We start from the raw sequence: 25,282 nt of genomic DNA, 5'->3' as shown, positions 1-25,282 counted from the left end.
GCTAGTGACAAGTTTGGCAAGTCAGGTCTTGCAAAAATTACCTTAAATGGATCTGGACAGCAGAAATCAGCTGTAATCCTGGGCATATCCTGCGGGGTGTTCATATCTGAGGCTGTGTTACCTAATGGCTAGAGCAGATCTGACCTGGGCAGCCCAGACAGCTTGCCAAAAAGCCCAGAAACCGCTCATAACCCTGTGCAGCACTCGGCAGAAGATTCAAAACACTCCCCTTGTCTCTTGCCATCTTGATGTCTCTCGCAATATGACCCTTTATTGATTTTTTCAAACTTTACGCATTCCAGAGCTGCCTTTTTCTGTGTGTGTGTTTATTTTTGGTGCCAATGCAAGATGACTTCCTCTATGCAAATGGGCACTTAATATGCAGATTGGTGTGTATTTAATATGCAAATTGCCCTGCGGATATGGAGGGCTGCCAGACTCTCCTTGGGTGTCGCAGACGTTCGGCAGTCTTCCACAGCGGAGGCCTCCCAGGTGGGGATCGGACCCCCTCACCATCTTACAATTTGTAGGGGCTTGTTGGGGTTACCTTGGTGGTGGGGAAGGGGGGAAATGTCAATTCAGTGTGAATTTAAAAGCAAACCTACTGTACCTAATCCATCCTTTCTGAACCAATAAGGTAAAGGACCCCTGGAGGGTTAAGTCCACTCAAAGGCGACTGTGGGGTTGCGGCGATCATCTCACTTTCAGGCTGTCCGCAGACAGCTTTCCGGGTCATGTGGCCAGCAGGACTAAACCGCTTCTGGCGCAACAGGACACCGTGAAGGAAACCGTTTACCTTCCCGTCACAGCGGTACCTATTTATCTACTTGCGGTGGCGTGAAGTGAGGTTACTGAAGTGGGGTTACAGGGAACCAGGCAGAGGGCCTTCTCAGTGGTGGCGCCTGCCCTGTGGAACGCCCTCCCTCCAGATGTCAAGGAAATAAACAACTGTCTGACTTTTAAAAGACATCTGAAGGCAGCCCTGTTTAGGGAAGTTTTTAATGTTTGATGTTTTATCGTGTTTTTAATATTCTGTTGGGAGTCGTCCAGAGTGGCTGGGGAAACCCAACCAGATGGGCGCGGTATAAATTTGTTGTTGTTGTTGTTGTTGTTGTTGTTGTTGTTAAATGGCTTTCTCCAATATTGAAGGCCTCTGAATACTAGCACCCTCATGCCATCCAACAGCATCCTTCTTATGCAGGTCTATTAGCTCATCCAAATCGAACCTCCCTGAGCAAGGGCAGTCTACCTGAAATTACTAAATAACGGGGCCACGGAGCATAGGAAGGAGGCTGCCTTCAAGCCCTGCCTGTGGCCGGTCTCAGCAACAGGACGCTGGGCTGAATGGATGGCAGAAGCGGCCCGGCCACCTTGCGGCAAATGGGGCCCCGCCTGCCGTGTGCAGCGAGCTCCCTGCTGGGAGAGAGGGCGAACATGAACCGCCACTGTAGATGCAGGAGGCGGCTGCCTCCGCCACTTTGCAGCTGGATCGATGTCTCCCGAGCTTAGCTCCCTGCTGTGTTGACACCCCCCTGGGAGTCGGGGACGTGTAAGATTCAATTTCAAGATCCACTTACAGCTGCTGTTAATAGGAACCCGGTCCTCCTCCCCTCTCCCAGCTCCCTTCCCTTGCACTTGGCACTCCCCGCAGGCAGCATCGATCAGGTCTTGCACGGGCTCCCCAGTCTCTTGCCACAAGTGTGGAGGGCGCAGAGATTATGGGCATCTCAGCGGGATGCCGGGCGCGTGTGTGCGCCGCCTGTTGTTTCTGGCTCCAAGGTCTCTCTCTCTCCCCCCCCCCCAATATAGTCTTGGCATTAAGGCCGGCCTGTCAGCAGCCCATTATGAACCGGCCCTCAAAGAAGCAAGCAGGTGGGGGCAGAGCTTGCATCCCGCTCGCTGAGAGCAAAGGGGGCAGAGCTCTCACTTGGCAGGCCCCCGGGTCCCTTCCTCCAATGGCATCTCCGGAGAGACCTGGCAGAGACCCCAAAATCCTGCAGGTCAGCTGCTGCCAATTGGTGCAACATGTTTCAATGGTCTGACTTTTAAACACCTTCCCATGTCGCTATTTAGGCGCCAGACGAAAACGTTCCTCCTTGGGCCGGTTAACATTCTGCAGCCTTTTTAATGTGCTTGTGGGGGTTACTGTTTGGTTGCTTCTGTTTTGACTACTTATTTGTGTTTTTATCTTGTTTATTTTTATGATTTTTTTTTAAATCAACTTTCCTTTTCAGTTATTACAAACATCACTTATCCATAACATTCATCTGAAGAAGTGTGCATGCACACGAAAGCTCATACCTATTGTCAGGGGTTCTTGCGACTACTCCAGTAACGACGCTCCACATGCTTGTCTTTCAACAGTATTTTATTGGTGCACTCTATTTACAGTGAGACAGGTGTGGAAAACATGTCTGCTCATTCCGATGCAGAATCCGGCACTGCGCCTCCGCGTGACTTCCTCCAACATAAGAGTCTCGGGACAGTGAACCCCCTTCCCCTTTTTCTCCTGCGTAATTCCGGAACCGGAGGAAAGGGTCTACGCTCCATGCTTTCCTTCTCCCCCCTTTTCCCCTCTATCCCCTCCCTCCTGTGTAGCCGGGGCTCTCCCATGCTGCCAGAGCCCCGGCACTCTCTCTCCACTTCCTGACTGGTTTCCTCAGCGTCCTCGCTTCCATCACTGCTTGGGGAGGAGCTACTTCTGATGCAAGGGGGAGGTTCTCTATACTGTCTCCCCCTTACACCTATGACAAACTTAGTTGGTCTCTAAGGTGCTGCTGGAAGGAATTTTTTTTATTTTGATTCATATTACATTCCCTCTTCCCACCCCTCCTGGGCTTCCCCCAACTTCCACTTCTGATTTATTTTTCATCTATTACACACTGCTATTTCTAAAAAAAAAATCCACTATATTATTTCTTTATTTTCTACATATTTTTGTTGATAAAGGTGTGAGTGTTTATTTAAATCCTGCCATCAATAGTCTTCCTTAGTTTCTGCAAGTATATTATAAATGGTTCCCATTCTCTTTCAAAGTCACTGTTGTTCTTTTTCCTGAAGTCTGTCCGTCATTTTTGCCATTTCTGCATAGTTCATCAGTTCTTCTTGCCATTGTTCTTAAGTTGGTACTTCTCCAGCCTTCCAATTTTGTGTGATAGATTCTTGCCGCTGTAGTAGCATACATGAATAGCATCCTCTTCTCTTTCGGTAAATCTTGGCATAAAATGCCTAACAAGAAAGCTTCTGGTTGTTTAATAATAATAATAATAATAATAATAATAATAATAATAATAATAATAATAATAATAATATATTTATACCCCGCCCATCTGGCCGGGTTCCCCCAGCCACTCTGGGCAGCTTCCAACAAAACATTAAAATACAGAAATCCATCAAACATTAAAAGCTTCCCTAAACAGGGCTGCCTTAAGATGCCTTCTAAAGGTCTGGTAATTGTTGTTCTCTTTGACCTCTGGTGGGAGGGTTGTTCCACAGGGTGGGTGCCACTACCGAGAAGGCCCTCTGCCTGGTTCCCTGTAACTTGGCTTCTTGTAGCGAGGGAACCACCAGAAGGCCCTTCGGTGCTGGACCTCAGTGTCCGGGCAGAACGATGGGGAGGAGACGCTCCTTCAGGTATACTGGACCGAGGCCATTTATTTTCAACATTTTCTTCAATTCATTGTGTATCATTTCCCAGTGTTTTTATAGTGTTGAACCGTCCTGAGACCTTTGGATGAAGCATGTAATCAGGGCTATTTTTCTAGAAAAAGAGGTGCAAGAACTCACCATGAATGCCTCCCTTGTTCTCTTATAAAGTAGTACATTGAGTTACAAACGCTTCAGGTTACAAACGCTTCGGGTTACAAATTCCGCTCACCCGGAAGTAGTGCCTCGGGTTGAGAATTTTGCCCCAGGATGAGAATGGAAATCGTGCGGCGGCAGCAGAATCCCAATAGCGAAAGCACGCCTCAGGTTAAGAACGGTTTCAGATTAAGAACGGACCTCCGGAACAAATTAAGTTCGTAACCTGAGGTACCACTGTAATGGAAATGGCGCCCACCTGAGATTAATAATAATAATAATAATACCCCGCCCATCGCTCCCAACTGAATATTAAAAACACAATAAAACATCAAACATTAAAAACTTCCCAAAACAGGGTTGCCTTCAGATGTCTTCTAAAAGTCAGGTAGTTATTTCTTTCCTTGACATCTGATGGGAGGGCGTACCACAGGGAGGGCGCCACCACCGAAAAGGCCCTCTGCCTGGTTCCCTGCAACCTCACTTCTCGCAGGGAGGGAACTGCCAGAAGGCACTCAGAGCTGGACCTCAGTGTCTGGGTTGAACGATGGGGGTGGAGACACTCCTTCAGGTGCCGGAACTGAGTCTTTGTTAGTTCCAGCTGGGGAAAAAGTCCTAAATCCAGCCCTTTGTCCATGAGGACTGGGTTCTTGCTTTTATTTTGAGGGAGAGGACCCTGGCGATCATCTAGTCCAACCCTGTACAATGCAGGAATATGCAGCTGCCCCATGTGGGGATCGAACCTGCAACCTTGGAATTGTTAGCACCCTGCTCTAGCCAGCCAAGCTATTCCTCCATATGCATCTAGGAGTCATCCCCCAATAAGATCAATCAATGGCAGTGGCTCCGTGGGTTGTGTTACAGCATGGGAAGGCAAACTAAGGCCCGGGGGCAGATCTGGTCCAATCGCCTTCTCAATCTGGCCCACGGACGGTCCGGGAATCAGCGTGTTTTTACATGAGTAGAATGTGTACTTTTATTTAAAATGCATCTCTGGGTTATTTGCAGGGCATAGGAATTTGTTTGGGTTTTTTTGCCCAAAATATAGTTCGGCCCACCACATGGTCTGAGGGACAGTGGACCAGCAACCTGCTGAAAAAGTTTGCTGCCCCCTGCGTTACAGTTTGCCCTTTCCCAACCAATTCATGAACCAAAACACAGCTATCTACTGCCAGTCAGTAAAATTCGTCTTGCGAATCACGGTTTCCATTGGAATGCATTGAAATTTCTTTTTTTTTTTTTTTGCCCATAGGAACGCATTAATTAAATTTCAATGCATCCCTATGGGAAACTGCGATTAGACAAATTTTTCGCAAAACGAATTCGTCTTGCGAGTCACCATCAGATTGCAAGACGCATTCGTCTTGCAAAAAAATTCGTCTTGCAGGGCATTCGTCTTGCAAGGTACCACTGTATCTCTAAACAGCCTTCCTCGCATTAAAAGGCAAGTGGGTTTTTGTTTTGTTTTTTGTTGATGCTTCGATAATCTCTCCCAGCAAAGCCTGGAGTTTACATGATCCACTCGCCATTAAAGGATTCCAAACTAACCCATTTCTTTTCCTCTAAAAGCTCCCAGTGCCCGGAACTGATGTTACCTCTTCCCATTTAAAGGGATGTCACGCTTTTGAGAGAGTTATCCTTTTGGTTTTCTTTTCCGTGCTCGCCACCCCCCACTCTGATAATATATATATAGTATTTGTGTGTATAATATAGCCCTTTGGGGATTCAGCCAGTATCCCGATAAAAATCTCTGCTTCTTCCAAACCGATAAGAGAGCCAGCCAGAGCATAATCGCCTCTCGGAGGAAGCAGCTGCATGCTTCAAGCAGAGAGAGGAATCTCGGGCCAATTTGGCTGCGGTGCAGGGATTGTAAGTTACTGTCACTGCCACCGGCCGGCCTATGGCGAGGGGGGGGGGGTGAAAGGTTGTGCGCCATTAGATGTGGAGACCGGCTCTTAAAATCCACTCTTGGCGTCCAAATCGGCTTGCCGGTCGCGCCTCACTCTAAATCTCTCTGCCTTGCGGGCAGCCCGGGAAGGGGAGCGTTCTCCCCCGTTCCGCAGGGCCATCTATCATCCTCTTTCCCAGGGGCCTGTTTCTCCAAATGCATCAGCTTCAATTAGGAAGGGGGCGGCGGTCCTGGGCATGCAGCCTCTCTGCCCATAATGCAAATCCTGAAATGAGAGCTATTACATTTCTGCAGCTATCTTTTTTTTCTCTTCACATTTGTTATAAGAAAATCATAGAATCGTAGAGTTGGAAGAGACCACAAGGGCCATCCAGTCCAACCCCCTGCCAAGCAGGAAACACCACCAAAGAATTATAAGGTCTAAGATATATAATAAATACACCAAGCAAACACATACATGAATATCTAAACCACATGTCTGAAACAGTACAGGAAAATGTCCTGAAACCATTTTGTCTCTCCCAAACTGACCTCAAATGTTCCTCTGCAAGGAGGGAAGAATCGAGAAAAACCTCCCCATTGTCTCTTCGTTCACAAATCCTCCCTTAAGGGCACATTTAAGATATGAATAGGGCGAGCCTGTGACCTGGACTCCGGAATTAAGTAGTTATCATCACAAAAGAATAGCCAGACCAGGCATCCCCAAACTGCAGCCCTCCAGATGTTTTGGCCTACAACTCCCATGATCCCTAGCTAACAGGACCAGTGGTCAGGGATGGTGGGAACTGTAGTCCAAAACATCTGGAGGGCTGAAGTTTGGGGATGCCTGAGCCAGACTGTCCAGGTAAACCCATTAACTGCCAGGTAAACCCATCAACAGGTTTTGTGTCAGACAGGATTCTGTTGTAGACTGCCCCTTCTCTGATGTATGTATGATGTATGGGGGGTGGTCTTGGGCTACACAGGGTGGGAAATTTCAAAATGTGTATATAAGGGCTTGCGCGCCATTGTCCGGGGTCCCTCCTGCCTCCTGCGTGTGGTTGTGAGCACCCTGTTGCAACAGTTAATAAAGATCAGGCTTACTAGCTGCTTTGCTTCTCAATATTCTCTGGTTGGCCTCTGTTGTTTTCTCCTACTGATAGGGAACCTACAAAAGGACTCTACATGGGCTCTTGGGTACCCCATAAGGGGAAAGGAGCAGGTTTTTTTTCTTATAACAGGCTCCCTCCTTGTTGTCTTTCCACTGGCAAGTGAAGGCTTTCCAACAAGCTATTGGGAACCGATTGCTTTTAATAAGAGGGCAGTTGCTGTGCCACTTTTATTGTAATCATCTATATGGTTTTATATCGTTTAGATATGTACACAGTTTTAATTCTATCAATGCGTACCTGTTTTTCATGATTGCTTTTATACGCTTGAGCGGTCCTTAATTTTATTGGTAAGCCACCTTGAGGGAAAGGGTTGGACATACATAAATATAAAACAATAAATAGATATGCCTAAAACCAATTGTGCATCTCTTCTGCGCATAATGCGTAGCCCGGAGAGGCAGTCCTGCAAGAAATGTCGCTTAGAGCAGAGGGACCTGTTCATAAGAAGCAGTACACATGTAAGGCCATAAAATCCCTTTGCACCCTAAATTGCAAGACCCCTCCAGGTGAGAAAGCAAGAGCTGCATTCGCCACGGCAACGACTGCTTAGATAGGCGTGTTGCATTTTCTTGGAGGGGCGGCCAGTGGCGAAACAGAACAGGGCAAGGATGCAACTTTTCTGCTATATACAGGAGTGCGTGTGGAACATGTCTTGACGTAATATATGAGTGCAGGGTTAGAATGTAGGTTGGAAGCTGAGCCATGCATTGTCTCAGGGGCAGAGCTACCTCCCCCGGCACCCGGAGCGGTGGGGGGGGGCAGGGCTAGCCGCCCACACGGCGAGCATCCCTAACCACCTGCCGCCCACACAGAGAGTGTGTGGGGAGCTGCTAGCCACCCATGGTAGCATCGTCCCCATTGGCCCACCGCCTGCCCAGCGAGTGGGAGGGGGGCGGCGGCATGGCAATGTCACCCGCCCTCACGGCTGACACCCGGTCTGTACTGCCCCCCCCCCGCACCCACCTTCCTCCGCAGGGCAGTCTCGAGCAGGTCGGGCGCCCTGGCGCTGAGGGGCGGAGATCGCTCCGGCGCCCCACCCTCGCAGCATGGCTTCCATGTGGCTTCGTCGCGCAGCGTCCCGCCTACCGGCCCGGCGCCCTTACTCCCCGCGCCACTGGGACTCTGCCTAGAGCCGGCCCTGTTCCTCCGCCAGTGACCATTGAGACTTATAATCTCAGGGTCACAGGCTCATGATTTCTGCTCGACTAGATGACCCTGGTTGTTGTCATGGAAATTCTACTCAATAATGATTCAGAGTAGAACTCTGGTGTATAGTTAGCAGAGTAAAAACTTAGACACGTTGCAGGATTCCCAAACGAAATAGACCAAAGGCAATTATATTTCATCCAGCAGAGCTTTACTGCTCCTGAAGGCAAATGAGCATAATGGTCACAAATCCAATACATTCAGAATTGGCACTATCCCTAACAAATCCAGTTGCAGTAGACTTAACTTAAACTTACAATAGCTTCTAATAAGTCCAAGCGTTGACACTATATACAGTGGAACCTCGGTTTATGAACACCTCGGTTTATGAATTTTCGGTTTATGAACGCCGCGGACCCATCTGGAACGGATTAATTCACTTTCCATTACTTTCAATGGGAAAGTTCGCTTCAGTTTATGAACGCTTCAGTTTATGAACAGACTTCCGGAACCAATTACACCCATGTTTCAGTTTATGAACGCTTCAGTTTAAGTACTTCACGGACCCGTCTGGAACGGATTAATCCACTTTCCATTACTTTCAATGGAAAAGTTCGCTTCAGTTTATGAACGGTTAATCCGCGGACCATCTGGAACGGATTAATCCACTTTCCATTACTTTCAATGGGAAAGTTCGCTTCAGTTTATGAACGCTTCAGTTTATGAACAGACTTCCGGAACCAATTGTGTTCATAAACTGAGGTACCACTGTACAGAACACCCGAAGGAGAAACAGAAAGTGAAAATCCAGGCTCCTTCTGGCAGTGGTCCCTTCCAACTCTACGACTCTATGATTCTGGGAATCCATGCTAGAGGGGCAGCCTTGGATATAATCACACAGAGATGCTGAGTTTAGGGGTGGGGGAGAAAGCTCACTCCATTCAAGGAAATAGCATGCTTGGCAGGAGAGAAAAGAGTTCTTTGAGAGGTAAAGGTAAAAAGGTAAAGGATCCCTGGATGGTTAAGTCCAGTCAAAGGCAACTATGGGGTTGCGGCGCTCATCTCGCTTTCAGGCCAAGGGAGCCGCCGTTTGTCCGCAGACAGCTTTCCGGCTCATGTGGCCAGCAGGACTAAACCACTTCTGGCGCAACGGGACACCGTGACGGAAACCAGAGCGCACGGAGATGGCGTTTACCTTCCCTCCACTGTGGTACCTATTTATCTACTTGCCCTTGCGTGCTTTCAAACTGCTAGGTTGGCAGGAGCCGGGTTTAGACCACAGCGCCACCCGCATTGGAGGTACAATGAGCCAGGCCTGCTCTTTGATCTCCTCTCCCAAGCAGAGGAGCAAAGAGGAGGAGGAAGGAAATGCCAGAAGCAACCTTGAGAGTATCAGTCCAGCACTGGAGACAAGGTCAGCACAGGTTGAAGGACCGCAATGCCTCAAGGACCACGTCTCTCCATATGAACCAACCTGGACTCCTCAACCATCATCTGAGGCCCTTCTTCATGTGCCCCCTCCAGGAGAGGTCCAGAGGATGGCAACATGAGAACGGGACTTTTCTGTAGTGGCTCCTTGCTTGTGGGATGCTCTCCCCAGAAAGGCTCGCCTGGCACCTTCCTTGCATATTGTCAGGCACCAGGTGAAAACTTTCCTCTATAACCAGGCTATGGGCCTTTAACTATTGTAGCCTTTTAGAAGTGGGTAGGATGGGCCTACCTATGCCCGGTACAGCATGCAGAGGGGCGGCTTTCCCCTCACCTCCCAAGATGGCACAGCAGGTGGACATCACGGAGCTTTCGCTGTCGCAGCTGGAGATCCTGAAGAACCAGCTGGGCCAGGAAGTTGGAGTTCCTTTCTTTATCCATTGCACAACTTAAGGTGGTGCAGGCAACATGTGTGGAAGCCAAGGACCGCCTGACAGTTTTGAACAAAACCAATGAAGCTAAAGGGCTACTTCGTCCCATTTTCCAGCTCCTGTGAAGTTTCCGGTGTTGGTCAGGTCTTGATAGACGCAGGAACAGGTTGCTATGTAGAAAAGTCGGTGGACGATGCCAGAGGTTTCTTCAAGAGGAAGATGGATTTCCTGACAAAGCAGGTGGAGGAAATCCAGTCGGTGCTCCAGGAGGAGCACGCAGTGAAGCATAGCATAATAGATATGTTACAGGTAGGTAGCCGTGTTGGTCTGACGCAGTCAAAACAAAATAAAAAATTCCTTCCAGTAGCACCTTAGAGACCAACTAAATTTGTCATAGGTATGAGCTTTCTTGAAGAAATGTGCATGCACACGAAAGCTCATACCAATGACAAACTTAGTTGGTCTCTAAGGTGCTACTGGAAGGAATTTTTTATTTTATAATATATATGATGAGCCATATGGTTCAGCAACTAATAGCAGCAGGGACCACACAGGCAGCTGCAACCAAGGCCCAGCAAACACTGGTCACAACATGCCTTTGCAGTTCACCATTTTGTGATGTCAACCCGATTTTGCTCCCCCAGGGCGCAGCGCTCCATTCAGCTATGAATGCATCTGAGGGTGTGTGGGTGTGTGGGTGTTAGCTGTTTTAATTAATACGGGATTGCGATAGGACAAAATCTCTTCTGAGAGCAGTGACCATTTTGAGGATCCCATCCTGGCTAACTTTATGCTTGGGGTGGTTGTTATGCAGTGCCAGATTGCAACATGAGATGGCCTTGGATTTGTAAAGCCCAGTGGGAAGTTTTGTCACTTGTAAATGGAATTGTGCAAAATAAACTGCTAGGATATATGAGAGGGGGGGCAGTATGATTTTTTAATGTACAGTATTCATTTCCACTTGGTTTTAATGTATCTAAGTTTGTAAGTTGAGTGGGTTATAAGTTGCTTTGGGTTGCCCTGGGCAAGATTTTAATGTTGTTGTGTAGTCGTTTAGTCGTGTCCGACTCTTCGTGACCCCATGGACCAGAGCACGCCAGGCACTCCTGTCTTCCACTGCCTCCCGCAGTTTGGTCAAATTCATGTTGGTGGCTTCGAGAACACTGTCCAACCATCTCATCCTCTGTCGTCCCCTTCTCCTAGTGCCCTCAATCTTTCCCAGCATCAGGGTCTTTTCCAGGGAGTCTTCTCTTCTCATGAGGTGGCCAAAGTATTGGCGCCTCAGCTTCAGGATCTGACTTTCCAGTGAGCACTTAGGGCTGATTACCTTAAGAATGAATAGGTTTGATCTTCTTGCAGTCCATGGGACTCTCAAGAGTCTCCTCCAGCACCATAATTCAAAAGCATCAATTCTTCGGCGATCAGCCTTCTTTATGGTCAAGCTCTCACTTCCATACATCACTATTGGGAAAACCATAGCTTTAACTATACGGACCTTAACTATAGTAATAATAAAAATTTATAATAATAGTAGATGTTGTTGTCATCCGTCTGCCTTGGGAGACAATGGTGGAACAATGGTGGGAGACAATGGTGGGGTTGAAGTCAAACTGTTGGACGGTTGCAGGGCCTGCTGTGGCTGTAGAGGCCAATATGGGAGAGATATGTTTTGTTGCAGCCAGGGCAAATGGAGGCGTCCGGTTGTGCTGCTGAGATGCACCATGGCGTTTCTTCTCTCTGAGTTCCTCCCTGTGGTCATTCCTCCTCTCACCACTGCTATGAATATACAGTCGCGCCTCGGAAGTCGAACGAAATCCGTTCCGGAAGTCCGTAGGACTTTCAAAACGTTCGGACACCAAGGCGCGGCTTCTGAGTGGCTGCAGGAAACCCCTGAAGCCAATCGGAAGCCGCAGAAGCTGTGTCAGACGTTAGGGTTCCAAAAAAAGTTCGCAAACTGGAACACTCACTTCCGGGTTTGGGAGCCAAAACGTTTGACTCACAAGGCATTCAGGATCCAAGGTCCGACTGCATATAATAATAATAATGATAAAGGGCAGTCTTGGGAACTTGGAGCTCTCCCTCCCTCCCTCCCTCCCCCCTCTTTTTTCTCTCCAATCCCAACTCTTGGAAAAGTCCTTTCTTTTCAGGGCCGAGCAAGACAGACAAGGAGCTTGCCCGGCATATGGTAGCTGCCTCGGTTTCTATTTAGGCCTTGGTTCATGAAGAGCTGTGATTTAGGTGGAATCTTCTTTCTTGAAGTTTGAATCCATTGCTCCGTGTCCGCTTCTCTGGAGCAGCAGAAAACAATCTTTCTCCCTCCTCCATATGACATCCTTTCATATATTTGAACATGGCTATCATATCACCCCTTAACCTTCTCTTCTCCAGGCTAAACATACCCAGCTCCATAAGCTGTTCCTCATAAGTAGCCGTTCCTCAGAGTAGGCCCATTGAAATGGGGGGAGGAGGGGGGACATGCCTAGCCAGGCTCCGTTTACTCCAGTGTGCCTCCTCTGCTTAGAGCTTAGTTGCATTCAACCCTTAGTTGTGGGTCCTTGTGCAAAATCCACTTTGTGGCGATTGCCTCCCAATTTTGTGGGATTATGCAGCAGCTTCCAATTACATGCCTTCTGATCGGAGATCAAAATATTATCACGAGGAGGGGAAATTTAATTAAAATGTGAAATAAATTCCGAAGGCATGTACATAAATTATAGATGCATCTTTACATGTGAAAATTAATCGACGTGACAAAAGATACGTTTTAGACCAGGCATGTCAAACCTGCGGCCCTCCAGATGTTTTGGCCTACAACTCCCATGATCCCTAGCTAGCAGGACCAGTGGTTGGGGAAGATGGGAATTGTAGTCCAAAACATCTGGAGGGCCGCAGGTTTGACATGCCTGTTTTAGACTATCGCTGCAATTTAATTTTTACGGCAGCTGAGGTAGGTTGGTGAGTTTGGCGGGGGGGGGCGTGAGCTGGCAGAGGGGGAGTATTGGGTTGCTTTGGATGTTTTAGGGGCGCCAGCTGGAGTTCAGCCCCACCTGAGAGGGCCTGGGGTTCTGCTTCAAACTTCAACCTCAGTCTTGACATTGAGGCTGGATTCAGGAATTAAAGTATTTAGCATCACAAAAGAATGGCCAGGCTGCCCAGGCAATGCAATCAGTGACCATTATCAGGTATCCTGGCAGGCAGGATTTCTGCTGGAGACCGCCTCCTCCTGTGACGTATCTTTGATGTTTAGGGGGGTGGTGGTCTTGGGCTGCAGGGTGGGCAATTTCAAAAGTCTATATAAGGGCTTGCGCACTATTGTTCAGGGTTCTCCTCCCTCCTTAGAATCATAGAATCATAGAGTTGGAAGAGACCACAAGGGCCATCCAGTCCAACCCCCTGCCAAGCAGGAAACACCATCAAAGCATTCTTGACATATGCCTGTCAAGCCTCTGCTTAAAGACCTCCAAAGAAGGAGACTCCACTACACTCCTTGATAGCAAATTCCACTGCCGAACAGCTCTTACTGTCAGGAAGTTCTTCCTAATGTTTAGGTGGAATCTTCTTTCTTGAAGTTTGAATCCATTGCTCCATGTCCGCTTCTCTGGAGCAGCAGAAAACAACCTTTCTCCCTCCTCTATATGACATCCTTTCAACATGGCTATCATATCACCCCTTAACCTTCTCTTCTCCAGGCTAAACATACCCAGCTCCCTAAGCCGTTCCTCATAAGGCATCATTTCCAGGCCTTTGACCATTTTCGTTGCCCTCTTCTGGACACGTTCCAGCTTGTCAGTATCCTTCTTGAACTGTGGTGCCCAGAACTGGACACAGTACTCCAGGTGAGGTCTGACCAGAGCAGAATACAGTGGTGCTATTACTTCCCTAGATCTAGATGCTATACTCCTATTGATGCAGCCCAGAATTGCTGCCCAGAATTGCAGAATTGATGCTGCCCAGATGCAGCCCAGAATTGCAGAATTGCACACTGAATCCTTCGTGTGGGGAGTGGGGACCCTGTTGCAACAGCTCCTTGAATAAAGATCAGACTGCTGCTTTGCTTCTCGGTATTCTCTGGTTGGCCTCTGTTATTTCCTCCTACCGATAGGGAACCCACTTAAGGACTCTATACGGGCTCTTGGATACCCCGAAAGGGAAAAGGAGCAGGGTTTTTTCCCCTATAACACTCCCAATTGGTGTTGGGGAGGGCAGGTGCTGCTTCCCACCCCCTTTTGCTAGATGTCACAGATGCAGAAGCCCTGACCGCCACCCCACCGGCCTCCCCTCCTCCCAAGGACTTCAGGATAGGACCTTGGAAACTCTACCCCTTGATGGAGGCCACATTCCCCTGACATCACCAGCAGGCTGCCCAGAACGGTGGAGCCAGCTTGGCAGGGCCAGCAGCTGCCTGGAGGCGAGGCTTGGGTTACAGCATGACATCAGCTCTCTTGGATCACCTGTTGCGGACAAGGTTTTCTTTCCTGAGGGGGGCATCCTTGCAGCAGGCGAGGGACAGCTGACCCATTAGCGTGTGTCCCCCCCACACACACCCAGGAGATCCTACAAGCCTCTTAATTCTCACCTGCCTCCTCTTTGCATCAAGCTGGGATTCTCAAACGCCTGAAAGTTGCGACAGACTCTTTTGTTTCCGAAGCGACTGCTTCTTCTTCTTCGCTCTTTTGTCCCAAAGGTTTGAGGGACCGTAAAGTGGGGGGAGGGCATTGACACTGAACATCTTTGGGCACAGGTAGGTAGCCGTGTTGGTCTGAGTCAAAGCAAAATAAAAAAAATCCTTCAGTAGCACCTTAAAGACCAACCAAGTTTTTATTTTGGTATGAGCTTTCGTGTGAAGAAGTGTGCATGCACACGAAAGCTCATACCAAAATAAAAACTTACCGTAGTTGGTCTTTAAGGTGCTACTGAAGGAATCATCTTTGGGCAGTTACCAGAGACCCCCGCCCTCCAGCAACGGGCTTTGTCGCAGGCCTTGGCCCCATTTTTTAATTCGATCGTAGAATTGTAGTGTCGGAAGGGACCTCAAGAGGCATCTAGTCCAGCCCCTTTCAATGCAGGGAGTTGGACTAATTTATATCCCAACCGAGTAGCCGCCAAGACCATATAACACCGGTCCTGAAAGACCTACATTGGCTCCCAGTATGCTTCCGAGCACAATTGAAAGTGTTGGTGCTGACCTTTCAAGCCCTAAATGGCCTCAGCCCAGTATGCCTGAAGGAACGTCTCCACCCCCATCGTCCAGCCCGGACACTGAGATCCAGCTCCAAGGGCCTTCTCGGTGTTACAGGGAACCAGGCAGGTTACAGGGAACCAGGCAGAGGGCCTTCTCGGTGGTGGCACCCACCCTGTGGAATGCCCTCCCACCAGATGTATTATTTATACCCCGCCCATCTGGCCGGGTTCCCCCAGCCACTCTGGGCGGCTTCCAACAACATATTAAAATACAGAAATCCATCAAACATTAAAAGCTTCCCTAAACAGGGCTGCCTTCAGATGCCTTCTAAAGGTCTGGTAATTGTTAATTCTCTTTGACCTCTGGTGGGAGGGCGTTCCATAGGGTGGGTGCCACCACCGAGGAGGCCCTCTGCCTGGTTCCCTGTAACTTGGCTTCTCGTAGCGAGGGAACCGCCAGAAGGCCCTCGGCGTTGGACCTCAGTGTCCGGGCAGAACGATGGGGGAGGAGACGCTCCTTCAGGTATACTGGACCGAGGCCGTTTAGGGCTTTCAAGGTCAGCACCAACACTTTGAATTGTGCTTGGAAATGTTGCTCTGAGCTACAGTTCCCACCAGCCCCAACAAGCACAACCAAGGATAATGGGAGTTGTAGTCCATCAATATCAGGAGGGCCCAAGCTTCCTCACATCTGCCTTGGTCTTTCAGGACCGGTGTTATGTGGTCTCAGGTAGCATGTTTTGTGGGAAGCAGCGGTAACCCATTCCTCCTCCCCCCTGGTTTTCCATGCCCAACAGATCAGCATGTATCGAGTTTTGTTTGTGGGGTGTGTGAATGTCCTTCTGCAAACCTTTGGGGTTCCCCTGAGCCCACTGATACCCCCCCCCTTCGTGTCTGCCTGTGGTGCTGTTATGGCTACGAAAGCAACGGGCCGCGCCCCTGAACATCACAACTAGAGGGAGTGGTTTGTGATGGGTGCATTGTGTTCTAATTAATTAAGGTCTTTAAGCAGAGGCTTGACAGGCATCTGCCAGGAATGCTTTGATGGTGTTTCCTGCTTGGCAGGGGGTTGGACTGGATGGCCCTTGTGGTCTCTTCCAACTATATGATTCTATGATTCTAAGATAGCTTGGCTAACTTAACAGGTATTCTGTAATAATATAAAGAGAGATATAAATCGCATCCTTTGAATTTCCTCTTTCGTTTTTAAATATAATTCATTAAGATCCTGCTATTTCAGAGGGCGCTTGGGACCAAAGAGCATTTATTGCCCTGCAGTTTGTCATGTCTTTATTTTTATTCAGTTTTTATTTAAAAGCTACAACGCCAAACTGCTGTCGGTGACAACGCGAATCCATCAGGTGGGGGGGGCGGGGAAAAGCCTATGAATTATTTCCAATATCATGTTAATAAGGAAGAGGTTTTGCTCATTATCGGAAGGAAATGCCATGATTCATAGGGATGCACACATTTGGGCTGAACTTGGCCAATATGTACAAATATTATCTATTTGTGCAGCAGCCAAAGTCAGGACAAAAATTAAAATACGTAAAGAAAATACATTGCACAGTTTGAGGGGGGGGGAATTTAAACCAGACATTTTGTTAGATAAGAGTTTGCTCCTCTGAAGAATGTAGCTTATCATCTCCCACCTTTCTGGCAAATATGGAATATTCTCTGTAATTATATGACAAGCCAGAACTAGTTTCAAAATTCAATACCGATCAAGGGTGGGATTTGAAAGCATGTAAACATTTGTTCTAGTGGCAGATTTCTGTTGCCGTTGGCTCCCATTGACATAATACTGTCATTTCACCGAAGAATTTCGGGGAGATCAAGAGAGGTGATGGGTTATCTGCTACTGAAAGCTGAGATGGGTGTTTCAAACTGGCGCTTCTTCCCTCCTACCCACTGAAATTGGTTCTGGAGAGCATCCTCGGAGGTTCATTGGAAGGTGACTGTTATGTACTGAGCTGAATCCTAGAACAAAAGGATCCAGAATCAGCAGTCTGATTGGTCCGCAGGAGCCACCCAATCCAACTCCAGGTGGAAGTGAATCCGCAACCTGATTGGCCTGCAGGAGCAGCCAATCAGGCGGCTGGCAGAAGTGAATCCGCAACCTGATTGGCCTGCAGGAGCAGCCAATCAGGCTGCTGGCAGAAGTCAATCCACAAACTGATTGGCCCACAGGTGTAGCCCTGAAGTAGCCAATCACGCAAAGCCCATTGTGTAAATAATGTATATAAGCAGATGGTTTTGGGGAAAGGGCATTCTTCTCTTCTTCTCCTTGATCACTACGAGCTGAATAAAGAGCATGAAATTCACTCTCGACTCCGAGTGACTTCCCGCTTCCCTCAGAAAAAGCAGGATGCAAGGCTGGGACCTGGGTTAGGGTACACCTAGGAACAGCAGACGAGGAAGGTACTCTGACAAAGCAGGGAATCCACGGTTCCATCTATACCCAAGAAATTGACTCGCTGAGCAGATGTGTAGGGGGGGGCAGTTGCACCAGGACTGCAGGGTTACCTTACCTGGTTCTCAGCTGGCTCCTGAGCCAGGGCCTCCTCCAACAAAGGCTGCAAGCAGCAAGGTGGGCGCTTTGTTGCCGGTTCTGGGTTCAAGTCCTGGTCCGTCGAAAGAACGCATAAAGGATTCAGTCTCTGAAGCAGAGACAGAACTTTGCTAACATGGCTCCCTGAGCAAGGACAACATTTTCCGCCCAGCCCAATAATTCTTATTTTCACAATAATTACACTTGGCACGGTTGCTTTTTAAGGTATCCATATAAATTATAGGTTGCTATTGCTGCGGCTCTGGGACCCAGGTGGCACTGTGGGTTAAACCACTGAGCCTAGGGCTTGCTGATCAGAAGGTCGGCGGTTCGAATCCCTGTGACGGGGTGAGCTCCCGTTGCTCGGTCCCAGCTCCTGCCAACCTAGCAGTTCGAAAGCACGTCAAAATGCAAGTAGATAAATAGGAACCGCTACAGCGGGAAGGTAAACGGCGTTTCCATGTGCTGCTCTGGTTTGCCAGAAGCGGCTTTGTCATGCTGGCCACATGACCTGGAAGCTATACGCTGGCTCCCTTGGCCAATAATGCGAGATGAGTGCGCAACCCCAGAGTCAGTCACGACTGGACCTAATGGTCAGGGGTCCCTTTACCTTTACCTTTATTGCTGCTGCTGCTGTTGTTATTATTATTTTGTGCTGCCTCAGCTCGGTGCCCCGTGTGAGGGAACCACCCGAAATCCAGCACTGTTTGAAGCATCCAATATAAACTGACCCAATGTGCTATCAGGCAGATAGGAACTTGAGTGGTCTTCCAGTAAGTTCCGACACAGTTCTTGGTTTAAAATAACATTCGTTTGGGCGGGATGTCATTGAGGTGGTTATGGTGGGTCTCCCAAGAGGGAGGGTGGGAGTGAAATGGATTGAGGTGGCCTTTTGAGGCAAGCCTGCTTAATTCACACTTCCCAAAATAATGTGGGAACTGAAAGCTGCACATCTCTGAAATTTGTTCTGCAGGCATGCCATGTGTACAAAGATGCTCATACTGGAGTGTGGTTTGCATAGACCTATGGGACACGGGTGGTGCTGTGGTCTAAACCACTGAGCCTCTTGGGCTTGCTGATCAGAAGGTCGGCGGTTCGAATCCCCGCAACGAGGTGAGCTCCCATTGCTCTGTCCCAGCTCCTGCCAACCTAGCAGTTCGAAACCATGCCAGTGCAAGTAGATAAATATGTACCGCTCTGGCGGGAAGGTAAACGGTGTTCCCGTGCGCTCTGGTTTCCGTCACGGTGTCCCGTTGTGCCAGAAGCGGTTTAGTCCTGCTGGCCACATGACCCGGAAAGCTGTCTGTGGACAAACGCCGGCTCCCTTGGCCTGAAAAGCGAGATGAGCGCTGTAACCCCATAACCGCCTGCGGTCTGCAGTGGCAGAAAGGGGTTTCTGAATGCAAAAAATGGGGAGTTTTTGCATGGAGAAAACCAAACCTGAAGTAGTCTAGGAAAGAGCTGGAACCAACCTAGCCAGATGGGCAGGGTATAAACAATCGAATTATTACTATTACTATTTAATCCCATGAGCTACACTGATTGGAGCAGATGGGAGTCAAGTGTCTAAGAACATCTGGCGGAATCTATGGCGTTTGAGTTTTGTCCGACGGAGCCAATGTGGGAGGGCCGACCGCCAGGGCCTCTGTGATCTGTACCTGAATTAGTGGGGTGGGGTGGGGTCGCCCCGAGACCCCAAGCCCCTGCTGGCTGGTGTCCCCTAGTGGCACCTCAGAGGTATGGCACCTGCTCTTCTTAAGCAACGGAGAGCATATTCACACCTGTCTTCCGGACAGCGGCTGTTTGGTGCGGCTGTGTGAGAGCGTAATCCCATCCTGCTGCCCGAAAGTCGGGTTTGTTTCCCCCCCTTCCCTCCCCCCCCCAAGCAGGCGGGGTGGGATGGGATGGGGGAACAGGTTTGCCCTGTGAAACTTCAGGACTGGAGAAGGGGAGGGGGGAGGCCGGTGCTTTTTAATGCTAGAGATTGGGGGTCGGTAACGTGAGCCTGTTTATTGTCTGCGCAGGAAAGAAGATGAGACATAGGAACTGGGCTGGGGGGCTGGGCTGGGCTGAGGAACAACTGGCTAGAGAAGGAAGGGCGACCCTGTGGGGGGATCAAGTGGCAGAGAGAGAGAGAGAGAGACATACAGGGCTTGGTTTTTTTTATTTGAAAAAATAATATGAGAAAGGGAGAGGATTCTATTCACCGCTGAGGTGGAGAATTGCTCTGGCGGTGGAGACAGGCGACAGGGGAGGCTTTGGTGTGGCTGGGGAGAGATGGGAGGGTGAATGGCATCTGCAGGCAGGGGAGGGGTAGTAGCGAGGGTTTGCCTTGCCAGGCTGGAGCCCCAGGCCATTTAGAAGCTGCTGACGAGATGCTCCCGGCCAGCGCAGGAGGGAGTTGACGGACAGCCAGGCTCCCCATCACCTGGGCCTGGCAGGACAGGGTGCTCCCTGCGGCAGGTAAGTTCAGGCGTGGCATGGAAGGCAGGTAGGCAACCTCTTCTAGCCTGAGCTATTCTCAAACGAGACCCGCTGGTGTTGAACGGGCAGGCCTTATATCGGTCCTTCCCCCCCCCTTTTTGAAATAATTTTTTATTCGATTTTCAAAAATATATACATATAACAAAATCAATTCCGAATCCAGTTGTCAAGATTACTCTCCAGGAAGAACTTCCTGACAGTAAGAGCTGTTCGGCAGTGGAATTTTCTACCAAGGAGTGTGGTGGAGTCTCCTTCTTTGGAGGTCTTTAAGCAGAGGCTTGACAGGCATATGTCAAGAATGCTTTGAGGGTGTTTCCTGCTTGGCAGGCGGTTGGACTGGATGGCCCTTGTGGTCTCTTCCAACTCTATGATTCTATGATTCTCCATCTCTTGACTCCCCCCATCCCTATTGATCCCACTGCATATCAATACTACTCTGATTTCTAGTCTTTCTAAATTATCAGCATATCTGTAATGTTACATTACAAGTGTGTTTAAAGTGCTGCTAATGTTTGGACCTGTTTACAATCATCTTGTATATAAATTGTAAATTTCCCCCATTCTTTTTCAAAGTTCTTCTCTTCTTGGTTCTTGAGCTTTCCGGTCAGTTTTGCCATTTTGGCATAGTCCAACAGTTTAATTTGCCATTCTTCTTTGGTAGGTTACAGGTAGGTAGCCGTGTTGGTCTGGATCGAAGTAAAATAAAAAAATTCCTTCAGTAGCACCTTAAAGACCAACTAAGTTTTTATTTTGGTATGAGCTTTCGTGTACACGAAAACAAAATAAAAACTTAGTTGGTCTTTAAGGTGCTACTGAAGGAATTTTTTTATTTTTCTTTGGTAGGGACTTTATCTTCTTTCCATCTCTGGGCTAATAGCATCCGGGCGGCTGTCATCGCATACATAAAAAGTATTTTCTGCTCCTTTGGAATAGCAACACCTACAATTCCTAATAGAAAAGCTTCTGGGTGTTGGGTTTTTTTTAAAAAAAATAAAAGTTATTTTAAACATCTTTTCCAATTCATTATATATCATTTCCCAGAATGCTTTTATTACCTTACATGTCCACCACTTATGATAAAAAGTGCCTTCTTTTTCTTTACATTTCCAGCACATATTTGTACCTGTCTTATACATCTCCTGACTCCACCCCCCATCCCTTCTGTGGATCCTATTGATACTATTTCCCACTGCATATCAATACTTCTCCAATTTTTAGTCATTCTAAATTATCCGTACCTCCTGTTACATTACAAGTGCGTTTAAAATCCTGCTGACGTTTTGACCTGCTTACAACGGTCTTGTATATAAATTATAAACTTACCCCATTCTTTTTTAAAGTTCTTGTCTTCTTGGTTCCCGAGTTTCCCACTTAGTTTCGCCATTTCGGCATAGTCCGTCCAACTTGATTTCCCATTCTTCTCCGATCGGTGTTGCCTCTTCCTTCCATCTCTGGGCTAGCAGAATCTGTGTGGCCATCAGTGGACTCTGAGTAGGGTTCAGTTGCACGCCCGTTTCTGAGCATAGCCTGAAGCTGGAGAAATTGCCCCCAGATCTCCAGCAGGGCTGTTGCTTTTCTATAAGAAATGGGGGGGGGCACCGGGTGACAGGCTTCTCAGTTTGCAAATTCTTCTCTCTTCTCTCTTCCCCCTGATTATTCCTGCTACTTTCAAATCTCAGCCCTGTGACTTTTGGCAGCATTCCTCTCCCTCTGGCAACATGTTTAATTGAGAGAGCTGTGTCTATGTGTGTGTTGGTGAGGTTGATCTGGAGCTCTGGATTGCAGAAGTCCTGGGTTCAAATCTCCCCTCTGCTACAAAGTCACGGAGCGGCTTTAGGCAAGTCGCTCTGCCCCGACCTCGGTCTTCCTATTACAGGGTTCCTTGGAAGGTTCGCAGGGCTTCTCATTTTTCCAATCTTAAAGTCACTTCTCCACCTTTCCCACAGCAGTTCACAAATTATTACTTTTTTTAAAGTCCTCCTGAAATTTCATCAGCGTTTGGGTGCAAATTTGTCCAAATAAACCCATTTTCATTTGGGTGCTGTTTTGACTAATATTGACACCTTTCTCGAGAATTTTTCGTCCAGTCAGTTACTTGCATTTTTTAAACCCACATTTTGCCCCAATATGGGGAAGTTTTTAAATGTTTGGTGCTGTATTGTTTTTAATATTGTGTTGGATGCCGCCCAGAGTCGCTGGGGAAACCCAGCCATATGGGCAGACTATAAATAATAAAGCATTATTATTACTATTATTAGTATTATTATTATTCACATAGTTTGGTTGGGGAACTGCATTACCTCTGCCTTGAGATTGCTGCTCTCTCACCTTTGACCCCTTATATGCCATCTGGGCATATTATTACCCAGCCTGCCTGGGACGGCTGCTTTGTAAGGAATTTCTGAGGTAGCCTATGTGATGTGCTTTGGCATCCCCAAGGTCTACATAAATGTTGTTTATTGCTGCATTAAAAAAAAAAAAGCCCAGATGCATCACAAACCTAAGCTGAAGTTTCTTTAAAAAATTGTCCCTTAAATCTGGGCTCAGATATATACTGTTGTGGCTGGTGGAATTATTCTCTCTGAATTGGGCAGCTAGTTAACGACTGGAGAAGAGAAGGTTAAGGGGTGATATGATAGCCATGTTCAAATCTATAAAAGGATGTCATATAGAGGAGCGAGAAAGGTTGTTTTCTGCTGCTCCAGAGAAGCGGACACGGAGCAATGGATTCAAACTACAAGAAAGAAGATTTCACCTAAACATTAGGAAGAACTTCCTGACAGTAAGAGCTGTTCGGCAGTGGAATTTGCTGCCAAGAAGTGTGGTGGACTCTCCTTCTTTGGAGGTCTTTAAGCAGAGGCTTGACCAGGGGGTTGGACTGGGTGGCCCTTGTGGTCTCTTCCAACTCTATGATTCTATGATTCTATGACTTGCCAAATGCTGCCGACTTGCCATCAGCTCCAGCCAGCATGTCCAATGGTTAGCGATGATGTTCGTCGATGCTGATGAAGGGCCAAAGGTTTTTCTCTCCGTGGTCCTACGGCTTTCCGAAAAAACGTTTACACTATCGTTGCTCGTCTTCACCTTAAAAATGGGGCAGGGGAGAGAGGGAAACGGTTTTTAGCCCGTTGTTAGAGACCAAGCGGAAAGACTGGGGCAATGCTTGCTTTCAAGAGGGGGGGCAGTTTAGTGCACCTGGCGAAAAACAGACTTGCTTGAGGCCAGTTAGGCTGTGAGGCTTTGCTGAGGTTAGATCTGCCGACGCCAACTATCAATTAACAGACATGCTGTTTGCTATTGACGCTAATTAACTGCGGGGCTGTTTGGGGAGTGGGGAGGCCTGCCGCTCGCACGGCTCTTTATTGAATGCGCATCGAATTCCTATCGGGATCCCAGCCTCCGGTTACCTTTAGCAGCCAGGCACACTGACTTTCACCTCCCCTCCCAGGCAGTGAAGCTCACTGTACATCGCCCCGCAAACCACCACATCGCTCTCAATCTAGCTTCTTTGAGCTTGCTTGGTCTCCTGGCAGTGCCCAAAATCGTGAGTTCTGGGCACCACAGTTCTGGGCACGACACTTCAAGAAGGATACTGACAAGCTGGAACGTGTCCAGAAGAGGGCAACCAAAATGGTCAAAGGCCTGGAAACGATGCCTTATGAGGAATGGCTTAGGGAGCTGGGTATGTTTAGCCTGGAGAAGAGAAGGTTAAGGGGTGATATGATAGCCATGTTCAAATATATAAAAGGATGTCATATAGAGGAGGGAGAAAGGTTGTTTTCTGCTGCTCCAGAGTAGCGGACACAGAGCAATGGATTCAAACTACAAGAAAGAAGATTCCACCTAAACATTAGGAAGAACTTCCTGACAGTAAGAGCTGTTCGGCAGTGGAATTTGCTACTAAGGAGTGTGATGGAGTCTCCTTCTTTGGAGGTCTTTAAGCAGAGGCTTGACAGCCATATGTCAGGAATGCTTTGATGGTGTTTCCTGCTTGGCAGGGGGTTGGAATGGATGGCCCTTGTGGTCTCTTCCAACTCTATGATTCTATGATTCTATGTGAGGGCTGGACAATGGATTTCTCTCTTTAAGAAATAAAACGGGATAAAAATAAAGCCATCTCACTTTTCTTCAACGCAGCAGTTTCTGTGACTACGCGGTGCTCTAGCAGCCCATTCCTGCAGCAGGAGCATAGCCAACAAACCGTGAGGGTGGAGAAGCTCCTTCAGGGATACTGGGCCGATGCTGTTTAGGGCTTTCAAGGTCAGCACCAACACTATGAACTTTGCTCGGAAACATACTGGGAGCCAATGTAGGTCTTTCAGGACCAGTGTTATATGGTCTCAACGAATCATCTAGTCAGCATCAAGGAAGTTCCTCTCACGCTGGAGCCTGGCAGAGGAGAGGCGCAGACATCCTGTCACTGCCTCTCCTCCTCTCCCACCCCTGGGTCAGGCTTGATCCAGGAGCTCCGGCAGAATAGTGCTGGGTGGAGGTGTCAGAAGCTGAAGAGGCAACAGGGTTTAGTGAGCGGGAAGAGTCCATGGCAGAGAGCAATCCTGACTCAGAGGCTGAAGCTGAAGCAGGAGAGGCGGAAGACCAAGAAGCAGAGATGAGTCAGGCTGCTGAAGAAGCCAGGGTGTATCCTTGCAACTCTGGTCTCCCAGGACCAGGAAAGGTATGAAACGGAGGGAGGAAAGACAGGCACGCCGGCATAGTCTCAGATTGCTTGGGGAAGACCTGGGGAGGGTGGAAACTTAGGTAAGTGTGGGAAGGCATGGACCTTCCATCTTTACAACTGCCTCATTGGGGCAAGAGTTGCTGTGCTCATTATAACTTCACTTCCTCTGTGTGATTTATTGCTGGCTTGCTCCTGACAGTTGTGCTGAGCGTGCATAGACATTGGTCTACTGCACAAAGCTAAATTTTGCATTCATTGCACCGCCCACTTCTGACTCCGCCCACTGCCGGCATGTGGCCCTCAGAAGTTTGCCCAGAAGCAAACGTGGCCCTCAGTCTGCAGAACGTCTCCCCGGCGAGGTCTTTAAACCGAGTCCAATGTTCTGCCAGGGTGATGGTGGGAGGAGAAACATAAGGAGCTGGGCGATTGCCTGAAAACGGGGTGGGGCTCTGCTCGAAGTGGGAGACCTCTGAGTTGAGGAGGCAGGAGGGAAATGGCCGAGGGGAATCCATCGCCGCTGAA

General features: G+C 48.4%; 1 protein-coding gene and 1 pseudogene across 2 annotated transcripts in view; both read left to right on the top strand.

The window, feature by feature from the left end:
- The window catches only part of SEMA6B (semaphorin 6B), a 189,577-nt gene that overhangs the window by 59,228 nt on the left and 105,067 nt on the right, over positions 1-25,282 (top strand). The window lies entirely within an intron of this gene.
- On the top strand, positions 7,833-10,267 carry LOC132592266 (prefoldin subunit 5-like; annotated as a pseudogene).

The sequence above is a fragment of the Zootoca vivipara genome, chromosome 6 (assembly GCF_963506605.1).
Source record: "Zootoca vivipara chromosome 6, rZooViv1.1, whole genome shotgun sequence".
Taxonomy (NCBI): Eukaryota; Metazoa; Chordata; class Lepidosauria; order Squamata; family Lacertidae; genus Zootoca; species Zootoca vivipara.
Note: the sequence above shows the minus strand (reverse complement) of the source record. Positions and strands in the feature narration are given on the sequence as shown.